The sequence below is a fragment of the Zalophus californianus genome, chromosome 11 (genome assembly GCF_009762305.2).
Source record: "Zalophus californianus isolate mZalCal1 chromosome 11, mZalCal1.pri.v2, whole genome shotgun sequence".
NCBI classification, from domain to species: Eukaryota; Metazoa; Chordata; class Mammalia; order Carnivora; family Otariidae; genus Zalophus; species Zalophus californianus.
In genome coordinates, this window is record NC_045605.1 from 91,271,888 (window position 1) to 91,289,342 (window position 17,455).

Consider the following 17,455-nt stretch of genomic DNA (forward strand, 5'->3'; position numbering starts at 1 on the left):
CTAGTTTGATCTTCCTTTGATTTCCTCTTTAGGAATCTTGACATTTAAGTAAAACTACCAATAAGTGAGAGTATTTGCCTAAGTTCAGATGTTTCAATATCTCATTTAAAAAGAAGATGCTTACTTAGAAACTGCATTCAACTATGCTTTCTCTTGACCTTTCCTTTTCTGGAAAAAAAAATATATATATAAATCTTTATAAAAAAGAGTAATAAAAACACTTGAAAAATATAATATTGCTGAATATAATAATTATAGGAAAGACTTTTTAAAGGAGCAAATATCTATAAGTTTATATAGTTTAGTTCGTAGTATAGTTTGTGATATTCTCAACAAAGCTCTGTTGAGAGCTATAAATAGTCTTTTTCCCTGCTCACAATTTGAGTAAAATATTCCTATATATTCTGAATACAGATTTTCAATTTTCTCTCTTCTGAAACCGCTAAACTTTGTTCATTTGGATTAAGGTCAAGTAATTTCTAGTTATTGGTCATCAACCTTTAGGATATTAGGCTAACAATTAATGAATAAATAGATACATAAACACATATTCATATGTGAAAAGAGTAACCTCTTTTTTTTACAACTATATGTACAGTTAGCCTGGATGTTTCAGCAGAATGAACTCTAATTTAGGAGTCATGAGTCCCTGGGAAATTGGGGAAGTGATTCAAAATTTGAACTTTCTTTTGCCTCATCTGTTCATTGTTCAGAATGTGACAAGAATATCCCTTCTGGCTTCGAACTGTCTGACCTTTAGCCTAGTCTCTTCTGCTGAACTAAATTATTTTGTTTTAGCCATCTTAGAACTTCTCTATTTCCTACTGGCTCTGGGAAAAATAAAGAAGTAAAAGAGGTTGGTTGGATGGTTGGATGGATGGATGGATAGATAGATAGATAGATAGATAGATAGATAGATAGAGATTTGGAGTAAATATCTATCCTGTAAAGATTAAACAATAGCTAATGACTATTATCTTAATAAACAAATGCCAATCAAACAACTCTCTCTCTCTGAACCCAGTGGGGAATTTCACTAGGAATATTGGATGATAAAGACTCCCAGGCCAAGCTGCAACTTTTAAAACTTGCTTCAGGAAAAGAATATTTTAAAACTATTTTATGAATATATTTCTTAGTCAAAAATATTTTTAGAAAAATATTTTAATGTATTTCACATGGAAAATGCAAAACATTTCTAAATTTACAAGGAAGATTAAAAATGAATAAAGGTAAAATACTTAAGATTTTCAAAGTGTATTAAAATTATAATATGTAGCAAGGAAAAGTTATCAGATTCAGCGCTCTCAACTCAGACTTATTGGGATATAACTTTAAAAAAGATTCAACTTTCATAAGGCTCAAATTTCTGTTGTGAAATGGATTAACCAAACATGGATTGATACTATATTTGTCAGTTATTTATAAACTGTAATCTCAATATCAATATTCATCATGAAACTATTATATATATGTAGGCAGTTGCATTTCTCTGAGGCAAATTTTTGACTGATTTCTAAAACTTGCTTATTGGGCAGTTTTATGACATTTCTAATAGGTTTCTCTTGGGTAAAAACAGGTTTAGTCTATTATCATTTCCCTTCCCTAAATTTACTTTTCTGTGTTTTTTGGTGAAGGCTTCTGATTTCTCAAATGGAAAGAAAATAAAAAGAACCTCTTAGGTTTTATTTAGGCTTCTTTCCATTTTTATATTTTTGGGTTCCATAAAAAGACAAACAAACAAACAAAAAACAATATCTACTTCTAAAATTTAATTTTCTTCAAGTACATAAGCATCTTAATATAAACCAGAAAAAAAGTATATTGAAAGAGGAAATACTAAAGGGATATCAAAAGTCTTAGATGCCCAGAAATCTCTGCAAAGATTATTCCTATTTTTTATTTTTTTCCTTAACCATTTTTTTTCTGAAGTAGTTCTTTGGTACTTTGTCCTCTGCTTATATGTAAAGGGTAGAATAGTCATTACAGGAAATGAAGACTCCATTAGCTTGAGTGGTGCCCTTTGGCTGATAGACATAATAGTCTTAAACTAGAGTACTTTGCACTGCCAGTCTCTACTAATGGAGAATCACTACATGTATATCTGTGGCCATCCTAAAATACGTTTTCTCTTTATAAAGAATTGGACAGAAACAGGTAGAACATGAAAAATCATTCATTAAGTGCAGCAAAAGAAAGCCATTAGGATCATAATTCTCAAACATTAAGGAAGAGATAATGAGATTTGGAGAAGAATAATCTTACACATGTATATATGTCATCAAGCTTACATCTAATGGGGAAAAAGAGAGAGATTAAAATGCTCCTAATGATATATAAAAACTTTTTTTTTTCTGAGGGAAACAGTACCTTCATAAATATCCAAATAAGGTGCTTGCAAAAGTCTCTCAACCTATCTAACTTAACATAAAATGTTAAGTGAATCCCTCTTGCCTCTGGTAAGAATATATTTTGCAGATTTCTATTTCAGAGATTGATGGCCCAATCTTAAAAGCCAATATAACATAAGAGGAGAAATGAGTAAAACTAGCAAAAGAATAAAATAAATAAAAAACATTATCTTGTGCTTCTCTATACAAATTTTTCCAAATTTAGTTCGATGAAATTGAAAAATCTGTGAATGTTAATTATTGCATTAACTACCAGTGGTGCTTTACTTATAAAAGCCAGTTTATTAAGCTTCTTATGGTGACATAGGATTGATTCACAGTTGTATGGGTAGGCAGTAGTGATTCCTAGTCAACGTTTACAATCAGAAAAGCAGAGAAGTAGAAGCAGAATGATTTAAATTATGAACCCAATACATGCATCTAACTCTGCAGTTAAGGTTCCATCCACCACACTAGGGGTTTCATAGGGGCACACCTCCTTTCCTCTATACCCAGAAAATAGCCATCTAAATATTTCTGGTGTTTGATTCACATGTAAGGCATCTTGATGTTACTACTCTGTTTTAGTAACAAGTAATAGAATGAAGAGTGAAAAATCAACTCTTCTTAGATCCTTAAGAGAGGAGTAGACAGAGTAAACCACTGCTCCCAAGATTGAAAAGCGGAATAGAGAGAGACGTGTCTTACCTGAGGAGAAACTCACAGAAGAAACCACCTCAGGAATCAGTACTGGGGTAAGAAAACTGGAAGTGAAATTGATGAATTGCCAGAAGCTCAGTGTGGATAAGTCAGGAGCAGGAATTTGGTCAGATTCTCAAGGTGAATACTGAACAAAAATCCCCTGACATTTCTGGCAGGGAGAAGGGAGAAGGAACCATTCTGAAATACACAGGAGCTTTCTATTCTTAACAAGGACTGCCTTCAGGGGAAACTAATTAACCTGAGGATAACCTGCTAGGGTGTTATCAGAGCCTAACTTATTTGGGGGGAAGGAAATATCCAACTCCAGTACATTCTACCTATCCTGTTTCACCAAAAGAAGGAAGAAAAACACTGAGAAGCTCTTATGAAGTTCCTAATACAGACAAATAGCTTCACTAAAAAACTGAGTCCTAATTATAGGAGCTTAGAATGCCTCCCCTGCCCACACATCTCACCACCACATTACTAAAGACCTATTTACAGAAGATCCTTTCACTCTGTACATCTTGTCCAGCTATCAGGGAAAAAGTACTAGGTCAATCAAAGGACAAAAAGAACAATTTTAAGAGAGAGAGAACACATCAGAGCAGATGAAGCAGGGATGACAGAATTATAAGCTATGATTATTATGCTAAGGGCTCTGATGGATGAAGTAGACAGCATAATGGAACAGATGAGCTATGTAAGTGGAGAGGGAAATCTTAAAAAAAGAACCAAAAAAAAGTTAGAGATAAAAATCACTGTAACAAATATGAATCTTTTTGATGAGGTTATTAGTAGACTGGACACAGCTGAGAAAATAATATCCGAGCTAGAGGACATATCAACAGAATACTTGAAAACCAAAAGGCAAGGAGAACAAAGACTGGAAAAACAGAACAGAATACCTAAGGACCGTGAGACAACTACAAAGATACTTGGAGTTGCATAATGGGAATACCAGATGGAGAAGAGAGACCAAAAACAGAAGAAATATTTGATAAAATAATGACTGACAACTTCCCCCAAATTAATGTCAGACACCAAACCACATATCCGGGAATCTCAGAGAACAATACCCAGAATAAATGCAAAAACCAAAAACCCCAAAACTCAACTTTTTCTAGTCATAATTTTCAAACTACAGAAAATCAAAGATAAAGAAGGAATTCTGAAAGAAGACAGAGGAAGAAAACACCTTACATATAGAGGAACAAAGAAGAATTACATCTGATCCAGTGCATGACCCATGAAAGAATTAATCAATAAACTGGACTTCATTAAAATTAACAACTTCTGTTTTGCAAAAGACAATGTCAAGAGAACGAGAAGACAAGCCACAAACTAAGAGAAAACATATGCAAAAGACACATCTGATAAAGGACTGTTGTCCAAAATATACAAAGAACTCTTAAAACTCAACAAGTAGAAAATAAACAATGCATTAAAAAATGGGCCTAAAGCCTTAAGAAACACCTTACCAAAGAATATATACCTCAAATGGTGACTGTCTTGGGGGTTAGGGTCTTTAAAGAGGTAACTGAGTTAAAATGAGGTCATTAGTGTGGGCCCTAATCCAATATGACTGGTGTCCTTATAAGAATAGAAGATTTGGACATAGTTACATAAAGAGAGAAGACTATTTGAAAACACAGGGAGAAAGAAGATGGCTATGTACAAACCAAGGAGAGAGAGCTCCAAAGAAATCAATCCTGTGACACCTTGATCTCAGACTTCTACGTAAATACATTTATGTTGTTTCAGTCACCAAATCTGGGGCTTTTATAAGAGTACAGAGTACACTAATACAGTTGCCTAGTTGAAAAGTAGTAGAAAGAAACAGAGTCAAAGAGCCACCATGAACATAAAACCAAACTCTAAACTATTTACAGGAGGAACCATATGGAAAGCCATGTTGCCTTCTGACATTAGTGGTAGTGGCTGGAGGGAGAGTAGGAAGCAAGTAAACAAGAAAAGCAGAAGGTATAAAGAAAGGCAAGGAAGGCAGGGAACATGACAGAACTCACATAGCAAGGTGATTCATTGAGAATGAAGTGCTGTGTTACAAATACGATGACAAGATGAATGCTAACCCTTGCAGACTCTAGATTTTATTTGTGTACAAAAATAGTCATTGTTTCCTATGAAATGTAAAGTGAATGTGAACAGTGCACTAACATTATTTTTTAAATCTCAGTATCACAGACGTTTCAAAACAACTGAAAAGCAAGAGAGGCTGTTTTAAGACATTTATTTTTAATAAAACACTGCTTCCATACTTGGACTGCAAATTTTCCAGAGTCTAAATCACAATAAATTTAAAACATTGAACACCAGAGAATTTTAACTATCTCCTTGAACAATGTAAACACAATACTTACAGAGCTTTGTGAAAGAAGGAAGTGTTCTCTTTTTAAATCTGTAACCAGATGTGAGATTACTGGTCTTTGTTTCAACCACAATGACGATGGAGAGGAAGAAATTAATTGCAATTCTGATGAATGGAATGCCTGACAAAATAATAGTTTTTAGCAGATCATTGTTTTCACTCTTTAATTTCTATCCAGCAAAGTTTTATTTCAATGGTACATCATCATAATTGCCATTTTTATAAACATCAAACTGTGCAGGTGCATTTGCAAACTCACCCTCTGCGGCAAATACAACGAACTAAAAAAATGTAGAACAGATTATGAAATTGCAGAATTTCTTTGAGCATATGGTGATATGTAGAATGTCTGCCTTAAAGAAAACTGAAAAATGACAGGCCCTTCCAAACTGGTAGGCAGCCATAAGCAAAAGAGCCCCTAGGTTTTGATATATGTTGATTTAATAATTTACTTCCATTGTTTTTCATAGAATTTGTCCTTCTGCAATGTGTGCTATATTTTAATATTAAGTTTAGTGCATTTATGTCCTTCAAATTAGCACTTAATTAGATATCAGCCCTGAATTTCTCATTAGTCAGTGAGTAAGATGGGAGTTAAATTCAGGTTGGCCCATGAATGGAACATCTTTAAGGGTACTATGGGATGCCAGGGCAACACTGACATGATTAGTGGGACATGTTATTTCCCAAAAGCTCATTCCATGAAATTTGAGATTAAACACTAAAAGAAGTTTCTTATTCTTCAAGCTTGTGTGTTAATTCATGTGCTTCAGGTACTGCCTAAAGACCTGACAATATACTCAATGTAGAAATGTGTATTTTAGGCATTAGAACTCAGTTTTTAGCTGTTTTCATTAATTCATATATAAACTGCAAAACTCCAGCTCAAGACTAAAGAAGAGAAAAACTGATAACACATACAAATAGTTTCACTTTTTAATAAATGTATCAGATTACTGATGATCCATGTGATAATCTGAGAAAAAGATTATAAATACAGTATTATTTTTTGGTGACCAGAAATATTTACTACCCACAATATGTTCCCACTTAACTGTTTAATTGCTAAAATTTCACCATGATGAATTCATTCATTTGGACTAATACTGAAGTACTTCTTTCTTCTAAGAGAATGGTTATATCAACATTCACCCTGAAAGTTTCCTTTCATGGCTTCATAAAATCTTAGCTTTGGAAATATACTTGGAATTTATTTAGTCAAACCAATTTTATACATGAACCTCCTCTCCAACCTCTCTGAAATCTGTTTTCTCTTTGAAAATACTCCACGGCTCAGAAGGCACTTCCATTCCATTTTTTAATTCTAATTTTAGGAAAAAAACACTAGAAAAACATTTTATAATTTCTGAAAAAAAATAGCTGATTTTTGCTTTTCTGACCGGCCTCTGGAGTTACATACAAGAAATCAAATTAGTCTATGTGATCACTTTTTAAATATTTGAAATGTTTATTGTGTTCCTATTTAACCTTCTTTGTTTTAAACTAAATAATCTTATTTCTTTCAATGATTTCTTCTATGGCATGCTTTCTTGATGATTTATTTAAGAAACTCAATTGATAACGGCAAAAAGTTAATACGTGGCAGGTGGTCTTTCAGTCGTTTGTATAGTGGTGACTAAACACAGCTCCTGCATTCATGGTTTTTAGAGTTGAATAAGGAGAGAGACAAAACAAGTAAGTAAACAAACAAGTCTGACAATTGATAAATGCTTCGGAGGAAACTCTGAGAGGGCTATGAAAGAGAATTACAAGAATTTAACCAGCTTACAAATAGCCAGGCATACATAAGTGGAGTAAAGTGAAAGAAAGAAGGGTGTTCTAGAGAGAGGGAACAGATAAATGACAAATTGGGAGAATATATTGGCCATTTCAATCAAAGGAAAAGAACCACTACCCTGAATATATAAACAGTTCTCAAAATCAAAATAGATGTATCTAGGATCCTAGAACAGGAAAAGATATTAGTGGAAAAACTGATGGAATTTGAATATGGTGTGTAGTTAAAAAAAATGTTAATTGTGGGGTTTTGATAGGTGTGCTATGGTTATACAAGATACTAACATAAGGGTGGACTGGGTGAATACTAGGGGTAATTATATTTGTAACTTCCTATAATATGAAATTAGTTTAAAATAAAAAAAAATCAAAGTATCTGTCAAGGAAATCACCTTACAGAAAAATGTAGACAAACGTCCCTTAAACCTGTGAAAAGATCATTAAATTTACTCATAGTAGAAGAAATGGAAAATAAAACTTTAGTAAGATCTTTTTTCACTGTGACAGTGTTTGGCAGAAATTTTATATAACAATAAACTTCTTAGATGATAAATCTCTAAAAAATAGTCACTATCTGAGTTTGCTTGTCAGACAGTAAATGATGCAAACACTATTGATCGGAATTTGATGAATTTCCATGAAAATTACAAACATGACTATCTCATGAGAATTGCACTTACGAGAATTTAGAAGAATAATATCCTGCACTTACGAGAAATTGTCATTGAGCTACATTCCCACCAACATGAAACAATACATGAACATACTTATTGCTTATTCATTCTGGAATGATGTGGCAAAGTAAAACAATGGAAACCACATACATGTCATTCATAAGAGACTGGACTGAAAAGCTTATGGTGCATTCACATAATGCAGCATCATGACGTTTACTCACAATGAGGAAGGCCTCTGCAGACTGACAGTATTTTCCAGCACGAATCGTCAAATGAAAAAGGACAGGTATGAAAGAATGTATATGGTAGGCTATTTTTTGTGTGAGAGAGAAGGAGAAATAAGAAAGTGTGTTTGTGTGTGTGATGTTCATGTTTATTTTTGCAAAAAGAAAAAAGACATAGAAAAGATAAACCAGATATTAATAAAAAATGTTACTTTTGCAGGGTAGATGGTATAGGTGAGGGACTAGGAATGGGAGTCTGAATTTTCCAAGTATATTTTCTAAGTGGTTTGAATTTTAATAAATGTACATGTTGTGCAGATTTAAAATACAAAATAAAGTATGGAAAAAACCTTCAAATTGACTAAAAATAAAAATTATAAAATTTAACTTTATATCAAATTGGAAGTGTGAAAACACAGACCAAATAATTATTTCACATAACTTTTTAACACCCTTCTCAAGGAATAAATTCTAAGATCAAAAGTTCTTTAAAAAAAAAAAGTCTTGAGATTGACTTATAGGTCTGTTGTTCGTAAATGCATTGGTGGTATGATTCAAAATTATTTTTAATATATTCTGGAATAGGGCAAGTGAGTATATATACTAAATATTTTTGGAAACCAGAGTTCTCACTGACTAAGAAGGTAAAGGCAAATGTGAAGTAGGGAGGGTAAGGATGAACACTGTGGGGTTGGTTGAGAATTGGACATATTAATATAGGTTTGTATTCTGTAAAACTATTTTTCTAGCTGTATCCACTCAAAGGACTTAGAAATAATGACACCTCCGTATCCTACAGATGTCTAGGCCCCAGATACTGGTTTCAAAATACCATCCCCTAGTAAAAGAAACCAGGTTCCTTGGAGAAATGAATAGTTCTGAATTTAGACAGTGAAAGCATGAAATGAATTTAGAACACTGTGCCTGAAAACAAGGACACAGGAGCTAGTGGGCTGGGACTTCCATGAATCAAACATGAGACAATTTAAACATTAAATTAAATATTGAATAATAAGATAAACATATTATAACACGTGGAATTAAAAAAATTACACCTATAGTAATACTAAAAATAATAATAATGATAATGATGGCAATGATAATAGAGATGAAGAGAGAGAAAAAGAGGGGGCACTCTCCTTTATAGGAAAATTCTAGCTAATACATGTAGAAGAAATAATAGAATTAGAAAAACACCATTTCATAATCCCAATGTAACAGTTAATCCAGATAAGGGTCATCAAAAGATGCTAAAACCATTTGATAAAAGGTTTCAGAGGAGCTGAGTATGCACATGCCACCTTCCAAAAAGACCACCTTTTATAATTTCTGTTGATCAGCCCCCCAATCAAGTAATCAAATGCAACACTACCAATATTGTGAAACAGAATGTTACACACCTCAAGGATTGATGCACTAAACATACAAACATCACTTTTGCGTATTCTTTCCCAAAGTGTTGAATATTAATGTAGTAATGAGGAAACAACTGGATACATGTAGAAGGTAGGATGTTCTGCAGGGCAGTTGACATGAACTCCATGAAAAATTATATGCTGTGAAAACAAAAAAAGGAGGTCGAAGGGCTGTCTTAGATTCAACGTAACTAATGAAGCATACAAACCAAATACATCAACTTTTACTGGATCTTCAACTTTAAAATAATGATAAATGAAATGTTGAGGCAAACTAAATATGGACTATGTATTAGATGGGATTATTGAATTTAAGTTACTTTTCAATGGGTGCTGCAGCAAATGTCCTTATTCTTATGAGATGCTTGCTAAAGTATTTTGGGATAAAGTGTCATGGTCCCTTCAATTTATTTTCAAAAGATTGCGGGGGGGAGAGAGGATGTCAACAACTGTTAAAAAATGTCAATATTTGGGGAATCTAGGCAAATATATGCAGTTGTTAACTGTATCTTTTTTTTTTTTTTTTACCTTTTCTTATGAGTAACAGAGGTGGAGGAATGCCAAGTAAATTAAAATCGTATATTGAGTTTATAACAGTGTAATATTCATTTCAAACTATTTCAAAGTACCATTTACATCTACAATACAAAATAGAATATAAACAGATGTCCTCAGAATTTCAACTCTTTCTTTTATGTATTTATGACTAATCTGTTCTGGCTTATTTCTTACCAATAAATCCTTTTGAGGTTGTGATACTTTAGATATCCTCAAGTGAATTAAAGCACTTGGAAACTCCACATTGAAATCAATCAACTCTTATTTAGTGCCTATTGTGAACCACGTGTTCTGTTGGCAACTGGAAAATCAAGAATAAACAGAAGTCTCACACTGTACTAGTGGTATAATATGGTAAGTATAAGTAAATGTAAGCCAGAGAAATATAAACAAGAAATATTTCAGAAGGAAAATGAGGCGAAAACCAAAACCATTTAAATTCCTCATGATTTTGCTCTTCAGTGACATTGAATCTATTTTTTTTCTTTCAGTTGAAGATGGAGAGAAAGTGATATGAGCACCTGGAAGCAATTTGCAGACAAATTCAATCATTTGGGGATGTATTCTTGCATCGTTTGCCCTTTTATAAAGGACAAAAAAGAAAAAAATAAAAAGGAAGGATGCGGGAAAGAAGCTTCTGAGATAGCTAGATGTTAAAATCATTATATATTTTGTAAATACTAGACTATACATAAGTGTGCCTGTCTATAATTTGCTCTAACTGTTGCAATTTAGGAAATGGGAAGAAAATGTGATCTAAAACTGTATACTAAAATAAAACTAAGAATTACTCTTAGGAGACCATTATGGGTGGAATTGTGTACTCTCAGAAATTCTGTTGGAGTTCTAACCTCCAGTACCTCAAAATGTGACCGTAGTTCGAAATAGGATCATTGCAGGCCTAACCCATTAAGATGAGATCATACTGGAGTATGAAAGGCTTCTAATCCAATATGACTGGTGTCCCTATAAGAACAGAAGAGACAGAGTTACACACACCCACCGGCGGGGGGGTGGGGGGGAAATATCATGGGAGACAACAGAGGCAGAGATCGGCAGTTGCAAAGCATGGGACTCTAAAGACTGACAGAAAACCACCAGAGGCTGACAAGAAGCAAAGAAGGATTCTCCTCACAGGTTTCATGAGGGATCATGGCCCTACTCACACTTTGATCTTTGACTTTTAGCTTCCAGAACTATGAGACGGTAAATTCTTATTGTTTTAAGCTGCCCAGTTTGTGGTACTTTGTAATGCCAACTCTAGGAAACCAACACAGAAGTAAAAGAAGATTAATGCTATGCCTTCCATCATATGCTTAGGCAACCAAAAAACCTCAAAACTATCAGTGGGATGTACTTCTATAATATGTCAAATATATATTCAAAAGCTCTGTTTCCCGCAAACATCAAATACAGATGTTATCTGTAACAACACTTCAAAGTTACCTCTGAACTTTCTTCTGGGAAACTGCCAGAGTTGGAACCAAGGCCCTCACTTTCATGAAACATGAAAGCGGCTAGGCCTGGCCAGAAAATGAGTTTTAGTTTACATCTCTTTTTATTCTGAAGATATAGGACAAATCTTCTCCAAGCAGTTTATAAAATATTCTCAGGCCTTTGTTTAGGGATTAATAATCCTAGTACTCATGCCTTCTTCCAAACCTCTGTTGTCCAACTGAGGCAAAAAGTAAAATCAAGTGAAAATCCAATGCACACTTTAAATACTTTCTAGTTTTATACGCCAGTGATATCTCAATAAAACTAAAAATCAATCAATCAATTTTGATTGAAATTTACAAGACTTTATGCATTTACAAGACATTATGGCAAAAAAATGATTGACTATGGCTTAAGCCAGGAAGTATAAGAAGGGTTTAACAATCCCAACAATCCCCAAGTGACTCAGCCATGACCCAAATAATGGGTCATCTGCAGAAGAGATTCTAGTCTCAATTTGTACCTCTGTTTATAGCTGAAGAATATGGGTAACATCCTGCAAGTTTCCATCTTTGTGTGTGTGCTTCCTGCAGGAGACGCGAGAAAGAGTATTGCATCTGGATGCTAATCTTTACCACAAAGATCTTAGCCAGTGGTAAAATGTTGTCCAGGAATAGCCTAGAGGCTCACCAACAAAATGCACAGCAGAAACAGGCCCATATGGGACAGAGGTGAAGAAAAATAAATACATAATTCCTTATCTAAGAACCATGAACTATCATATTCTTGACTTTAGCATGCAAGTCATTAGATGCAGATAGTTCCAAATTTGGTGATAATGTAAGGCATGACAAATGTCCATATGTTGTTTTTATTTATACATGCCACAAAGTATCTTTTAACAATTTTACATAATTCTGTCAGAAAAAGCATCTGCATTCATTTATGAAACACTCAAATAACATTAAAGAAAGCAAAGCATTTTTTTTTGAGAGAGGGAGAGGGAGAGAGAGAGAGCTCATGTGCAAAGTGGGGGGGGAATCAGAGGAGAGGGGCAGATGGAGATGGAGAGAGAGAATCCAAAGCAGGCTTCCCCCTGAGTGTGGAACCTAACATGGGGCTTAATCTCAAGACCCTGATATTACAACCTGTGCCAAAATCAAGAGTGGGATACTTAACAGACTGAGCCATCCAGGTACCCTAAAAGCAAAGCATTTTTAAAAACTCTCACATTTTGATTGGCTTTTCAATTGGCATGCTTGGTCTCTTTTTGAAAGTGTAACACACTTCAAACCTCCCGGCCTTACAGATAAAGCACCTTGATTGTAATTAAGAAATCTGGCAATAATCAGTAAAATGCACAGATTAGTTTTAACTGATATATTCAAATTGATATTTTTGCTGGTTCCTCACTGATTGTATGGATTATTATGTTTAAATCTGTGTGCTGTCCTTCTATTTATTATCATCTTCCACATCCCCTTCTTTAGGAGACTGGAATTCTGTTACACTAGTCCCCTAAACCTGCCTCTAGACTTTCTTGAAGTTAATTTCTCAATCCTATATATTGCCATATGGCAGGCTCCCCTGAAGCAATTCGTTTGAGCCCACTCTGTACTACCAGCACTCCTTGTCTTCATCTAATAGATTTCTTTGGAAAAGTCTTAACTGATCATTATTTAATCACCTCTCTGGCCCAGCAGATCTGCTAAGATTCTAAGACTGTTCCAGTTATAAATTGCTGGATAACAAGCTACCCCATTAGTGAGTGGCATAAAACAAAAGCCATTTTATTATGCTCAGAAATTCTGTGTGTCAGAAATTTGGACAAAGTATAACTGATGGTTTGACTCTGTTTCACACTGTCTGGGGACCTCCCACTGGGAAGACTAACCTGAATTTGACTGAATGGCTGGGGTGGGGGTGTGGCTACACTCAGCTGGAGGCTTATCATTCACATACCTGGCACCTGGGCGGGGATGACTGCAGTGCTGAGCTTAACTGAAACTATTCCCTTCCATGTTCTTTGGACTTCCTCACAGCATGGCTGCCTCACTGTAGTTGAACTTTTCATAAGGTAGCTCAGGGCTCCATGAAAAAGAGCAGAAGTGTCATGGCTTTATATCTGCTAGCCTTAGAAGTCACCTGGAGTCAGGACTGCTGTACTCTATTGGGTAAAGCAGTTACAAGTCTGTACAGATAAAGAGGAAAAGATATAAATGCTATCTATCAATGGGAGGAATGTTAAAGAATTTTCAACTACATTTTACAATTATCTCGGGGTTTCAACAACTCAATGGATATAGGACAGATGAATCATTTCTACTCTCTTCTGAAAGCTCAAAACAGGCATTTTGTGGGAGACCTGATGTCATATGTGAAGAAAAGATGTACCACTCACTTAGTAATCTTTTAGTAAGTCTTTCTATGTAACCTGTGACTAGAAAGGATGCAAGGTTACAAGGGGGCTTCCTGGACATACCTACTTGCCCAAAACAAGAGGAAAATTGCCTTTTAATTATAGCTTGTCAATGTGTTTTACACAATTCTTAGAACAAAAATCCCAAAGAGAATTTCTTCTCCAGAAGAAAATTAGGAATAATACTAAAACTAAAGAAACAAGACAATGATCATTTATTAAGCTTTTAGTATTTGCTAGACACCATTCTAAGTGCTTAAACTTTTTTATTACTTCACTAATCCTCAAAGCTATTTTATGAAGATGGTATGATGGTTCATGTTATACCGATAAAAACAAAATCAGAAGGTTAAGCAATTTGCTCAAAGTGACACAGCTTAATTTGCCACAGCAGATATCTGTACACATGCTTTTCTGACACATAAGAATGCTGGCTCTAGGAACCTGGTTTTGGTAAGAACTGGTAAATGCACAAGCCCTAAAGTGATTTTACCTCAGATGAGGGGTTATCCTGTAGCTAAGACAAGTAATCTAAGATTCATGTACTTGGCAAATTTCACCATGCAAGCAGAGCTTTATAGGATTTCATTCTGCTTTAAAATTGAGAATTCTTTGCATTAAAAACTGTTTTTTTTCTTCTGTTATAGTCTATAAGGTGCATTGTGGATTTTAGTCCCATTTTCTCGGAGTATTCAGGTTGCTATCACTGGCTGACTTTATTAGAAACCATTTGAAAAAAAGTTATTTGGAATTGTCTGTTTAATGACAGAAGTAGAGATTCAGCCATTTCATATATATAGTCCATACTCTTATTTTTTTAAGTCAGGGAAAAACAAAAAGTGGTAAGTGGGGAGCAAAAAGGCAAAGAATATTAACATGGTAAATGTAAGCCATTTTTAAGAACTATCATCTGACTTATGGGCCACAATATTGAGTACTGATTGCTAATAGGTAGGAAATGTGTCTAGCACAATGTCAAAAATTTCAAAATAGTCTTCTAAGAGAACTCTATCATTAAAGGGTGTAAGAAATTGGAATGGTTTACCAAGGTAGTTGACAGAATTTCAAACTTTCACTATGGTAAAAGAAAAAAAAAGGAAAAAAAACAGCAAACACCTGTTCATTTTTAAATTACTATAACATTTTGCATTGATTTCTATTTTCTTATAGTTTGCTGGAGAAACTAGAAAATGTAATTCCATTGAAAAACTCCCAACTCCAATAGTAGGGAATGGAGAACTATGAAATGCCAGACATAGAACTGAATAGCTGGGAGCTCACATGAAAACATAAACCAGGTGGGAGGGGAGAGCCACCATGACATTCACAGGAGTCAAAGAAAAAGACTGATAGTTTATACAGACAGAGACAGGAGGGTAATAAAGTACGGGCTGGAGAATCATGATTGCTGGTGTTGTGAGTCTTCCTGCCTGGGATATTCTTTATACTCACACTGAGCTTCAGTTTTGACATTTATGCCTTGCTCATTCCATCCCTGTGAAACCAGGACTAACTCTACTTAATTAGAAAAGAAACCTAAGTAAGCACAGGCTTTTATTTTTCCTAAATGGGAAAGGGGATGCCATAGATAATTGTTTTGTCAACAAGGCAAGATCAAATTGCTGACCCTCTAATTATATTGGGCAAAATAACAACGGATCTTACTGATGGTTCTCCTAATTCTGGAGCTCAGAAATCAAATTAAAATGGGAGATATTATGCTTACGGGCTAATTTGCCCAGAGTTCATTATATTGGAGGCTTACAAAAGAGCTTTGTGACTAATTACTTTGCATTGTCTACTTCCTCAATATTAGAGCTGATATCATCTATCTACATATAATCAAATCAGATCAATGTCAAATCAATGATCTGACAGAACCAAGAGTGAATTTCATGATTAAGTTGAGTCTGAACAAGCTTAAACATGCATATACTTCAAAATATATATGTGATCTGTAGCATTAGTTTTCCCAGAACAGGATTTCTAGTTTTTCTGGAATTATGCATAGTACACTCAAATCTGCAAAAAAATATATTTCTTTATTCTCTAAATGTGACTTATCCTCATGGATACCTCTTGTATCCCATGCAAGCACTGGGTAAGAAGAGTAAAAAAGAATCAAAGTTCATTTTTTTAAGGGGGCTGTCAAGTCTGGTCATTTCAGTTTAATTTTATAATTTGAGATATACTTTTAGGAAATTGGTTTCTTTGAGAAATATAGCCAGTGTTCCAGTTCTACTCCTTTGCCCCTGCTACACTTCAAGGTAGTATCTGCTAGTAAGAGGGGGTTTACTGTGCACATACCATAACATGAACAGGGTCTTAAAACTGACAAGTGTGTTGTGCTATTCTCCAGACTGATGACTCCTCAAGTATGACTGTCCCATCCCTGGGCACTCTATTGGTGTCAGTTAAACTGATATGATATGCAGTTTCAGGTTGGTCAGGGTGAGCCTCCAGCTGATTAGGCTCCATCTTAACTCCTACCGTTGCTCTCCCTTGGTCCAAGTCTAACAGTGATATCCAGGGGTGCCTGGGTGGCTCAGTCAGTTAATGGTTTGTCTTTGGCTCAGGTCATAATCCTGGGGTCCTGGGATTGAGCCCCACATTGGGCTCCCTGCTCAATGAGGAGTCTGTTTCTCCCTCTGCTCCTACCCCCACTCATGTTCTCTCTGACTCTCTCTATATATATCAAACAATTAAATAAAATCTTTAAAAAAACAAACAAAAAAAATGGTGATATCCATAGCCTAGTCCAGGTGTGCAGGTGATCTATTCTTTGCCCCTTGCCTAAAGGGCCCACCTTGCCCCTTCTGTGAGCCCCGACTTCTATCAACCTTCTAATCCAGATCTTGAACTACTTCCCATGCTACCATCACTCCTAAAAGAAAATGGATGCATGCATCCCCACTATCTGGGAATGTAAGAAAGCAAAACCTAGGCTCTGAAGAACAGATGGGGCTGGATAAAAAGGTAATGACAAGTGGAATGCAATTTTCCAAAGGCTGGTCAGAGAAGCCCTTGCTGGTAGAGTGAGGCATGAAAAGAACAAGAAAGTATTATAAACTGAATCATGCTCTCTCAAAATTTATAGGTGGAAGCCCTAACCACACTGTGACTGTATTTGGAGATAAGGCCCTTAAGGGGGTAATTAAGGTTACATGAAGTCATAAGGATGGGGCCCTACTCCAATAGGACTGAGGCCCATATAAAAATAAGAAACATCAGGTGTACATATGCCATGTGTAGATATAGGAAGAAGGCAGGTATCTACAAGACAAGGGGACAGAGTCCTCAGGAGAAACTGACCATGTTGATACCTTGATCTTGGATTTCCAGCCCAATGACTTGTAAAAAAAAGAATTTCTGTTATTTAAGTCCGTGGTATGTTGTTACAGCATCCCTAGAAAACTAATACAAGGAGTAAGACATGGGATATTTAAA